The sequence below is a fragment of the Gymnogyps californianus genome, chromosome 2 (genome assembly GCF_018139145.2).
Source record: "Gymnogyps californianus isolate 813 chromosome 2, ASM1813914v2, whole genome shotgun sequence".
Taxonomy (NCBI): Eukaryota; Metazoa; Chordata; class Aves; order Accipitriformes; family Cathartidae; genus Gymnogyps; species Gymnogyps californianus.
This window is the reverse complement of record NC_059472.1, coordinates 154,622,508-154,625,540: the sequence shown is the minus strand read 5'-3', so window position 1 is coordinate 154,625,540 and position 3,033 is coordinate 154,622,508. Positions and strand designations below refer to the sequence as shown.

Sequence of the window (3,033 nt, the reverse complement as noted above, 5' to 3'; positions counted from 1 at the left end):
TGGCATGACATCAGAGATTGTCAGACTGGGAAATCAAGATGATGAGCTTCACACTTGCCAACTTGTGCTGTTAATCTGTGTTGAAAATTTTTCTTAACAAATCCCAGCAACCCCACCCCTTCCCCCAGTCCCATCAAGATCTCTAGGAAGAAAAAGAAAGGCTGGTGGCCCACATCTGTCTACTACCTAAGAACACGCAGCTATTGTTAAAGCTTTTTTTATTGTTTATAATTGTGTTTCTTACATTCTGCTTTAGGGTCATCAGTTAGCCCACAAGATTGTGGAAACAGGCATACTGCCAGTTCTATATAGCAGTATATGATTGTATAATTTGCACTCCCTCCCATCAAGGAGAAGAAAATTAAGGGAAGTTAGATGTTCTTCTCTAAGGAAACTTCTTCTGGGTCAGCTTAGTGACACTCTTCATCACTGTTTCTTCTGTATTTACGATTAATGTAGCAACAGAGTATTTCTATTAAAGTAGCCAAAACCCCAAGGAAGCTGAACCATCGGTCCCCGTAATTTCCATAAGTAGCACCTGCAATACCAAGACCACAGTTGAGGATGTGCACCCCAAACAGTACATGTACTGTGGCTCATAGTCAGTGACCGGGGCTGCACAACTGACAGCTGTAACCAGTTCAGCAAAAGATGAAGGCTTCCTTCCCGCTGTTAAACAATACTTGCAGAAATGACAGAGCCATGCAGGATCTGGTGCCCTGGTCCCCAGCCCTGCAGCTCACTTCCAAGGAGTCCAACTGTTTTCTTCCTCTCTTCCTTATTGTCTCCCACTAACCTCTGAGCACTGCCGTATTTCCACCACGGTACCAACCCTCCTGTCCCCTTTCCCAGCATGACCCAGCTCTGCCCAGTCACTCACAAACATATAAGGAACCAGACAGTTTTGTCTGACCCACTTGCAGCCCAGGGAAGCAGAAAGCAGGCAGAGGTGTGCCCCATCGTGGCAAGGGCCAGAGCATCCCAGGGGAGATGCATTACGACCCTCTGGGATGTTCCCCTCCTGAGAGCTAGGAGGAGGAGCCAGATAAAGTAGTTTAACTGAGGGATATAGGAAGTTATGAGTGTATTTATTTTTAAAAAATAAGAAACTTTTCTAGGAAGCATCTGTTTACTCCCTAGCAGAAGCCAAACACTATAACCTCTTGTATCAATATCTGTGTAACCACTTTTTGAACCCTCAAAACCTTGGCAGCGTTCCACACATTACAAGCACATCTTGGGTACAAAACAAAACCAAAAAGTTTTGCAAACCAGTGATGTAGAGTGAGTTCTCTCTATGAAAGTGAGCTAATACAGCCCAACCAGATGTGGTTGGAGGACAGAAAGCCTGCAAAGCAGAAGACCTTCAGCAGACCTGCCTGTTTGAGCTTGCTGCAATAGTGTATCCGGGCCACGGCACGTATTTACTCACAGTAGCTTGAACTCTCCCAACTCCAGAACAAGCCAAAGATGACTTAGTTGTTTTGCCTCGCAGCCTGATCAGGTAGTCATGCTTGGAGCACCATGCTGCTAAGCAGGATGAACAAGGACAGACAAATAATTTAACACAGACCATTTCAACCACTGAGCTGAGAGACAATAAATAAGTGGGCCCTGAAAACAGTATTGATTTTTCTATACACTAAATACAATTGATGAAAAAAGCCTAGCTATATTTAAGTTTGTTTTAAATAATGTACTCCATACATTATTATAAAATACTTGCTTGTAGCTCTAATATTTATTTGAAGTACTTCTCTTAAGCTTCTCCAAAACACTCAGGACAAGTAGAAAGTTCTCTCAAAGCCTGTCAGAAGTTGAGCTTTCTCTTTTGTACTGCCATAAAACAAATCTTTCAACATCATTATATGATATAGCCCCCAGCTTGCATTAAAACAATAAAAGTCCACAGGATCCAAATCTACCTACAGGAATTCTTGCACCTACTACACTGTGCAGCCAACCCTATATACAGTACAGCAGCTGCATAAAGAAACACAGCAACATTACCCAGCAGGAGCACCAGGCATGAAAAATACCTTGCCCAAATGTTGCTGAAAGGGGAAGGAAAAAAAACACAACAAAAACCAACCAAAAATCCCCACAAACACAAATATTTGCTACTCCCTGTAACACAACTTTAGACTGATGTCCAGCCCCAGACTACCACAACTACTTTAACTAACAATCCTTCAAATTAGCTGAATTTTCCCAAAACCAACCAAAAGCTTCAGGCAGTCTTAAAAAAATAAACAAACAAAAAAAATCCTACCATTCACATCAAGAGTGAGCAAGAACAAATTCAAAGGACAACAGACACCACTCTCTCCACTTTTGCTTAGGCAAGACCACCTGCAATATCTGCTTCCCCTCACTGGCCTTCAAGCTCCTCAATTTGCTATCAGTTGTTATTTAAGTCTTTCAGCTGGGGCTTATGCCTGGCAACAGATTCTTCACACCTGCATGCTGCTTCCCACATTATTGAGACCACACTATTTTTCATTGACTACTTACTCAACAAGGGTAAAAATATCAGAATATGGCCTAAAGCAAACACAGAGTAACTGAGTACTTACTGCTCATCTTGTTTACTAATGCTTATTGTGATGATTTCTGTTACATATTCATGAAATATTAGGCAGTGATAGTACACACATTGTACTAACCAGTACATAAAGACATAAAATGAAAACATCTTTACTGGGGGAAAAAAAAAAGAAACAACAACAAAGACAGCTGAAAAATCTTTGTCCTGGTTGGCACACTGTCAGTGCCAAATTTCAAAGCATCAAGAATTACCTAAATTCCCAGCTGTTACAGCAGAAAAGCACATGAGACAAGCAGAAGATTAAAAAAAGTTAGAAGAACATAAAAGATAAAATGCAAAGTCAGAATGTGGTATGTGCCAATACGAACAACATTAGAGTAATAATTTGGATAGGTTATAGGCCAGAGATAAAAGCCTGATAAATTCCCAGAAAACCAGATTACTGAGAAAGCTATTTGAAATTAAAAAGCAACATAAATCAAAAC

The 3,033-nt window shown here is 40.9% G+C and overlaps 1 long non-coding RNA gene across 1 annotated transcript; it reads right to left on the bottom strand.

Annotated features, from left to right (window-relative positions):
* Positions 1-207: 207 nt before the first annotated feature.
* LOC127013479 (uncharacterized) lies at positions 208-2,343 on the bottom strand. The gene is made up of 3 exons (XR_007766078.1): positions 2,273-2,343; positions 1,433-1,530; positions 208-538 (listed from the first exon to the last, which is right to left on the bottom strand). It is a non-coding gene; the product is annotated as an uncharacterized LOC127013479 (long non-coding RNA).
* Between the last annotated feature and the right edge of the window lie 690 nt (positions 2,344-3,033).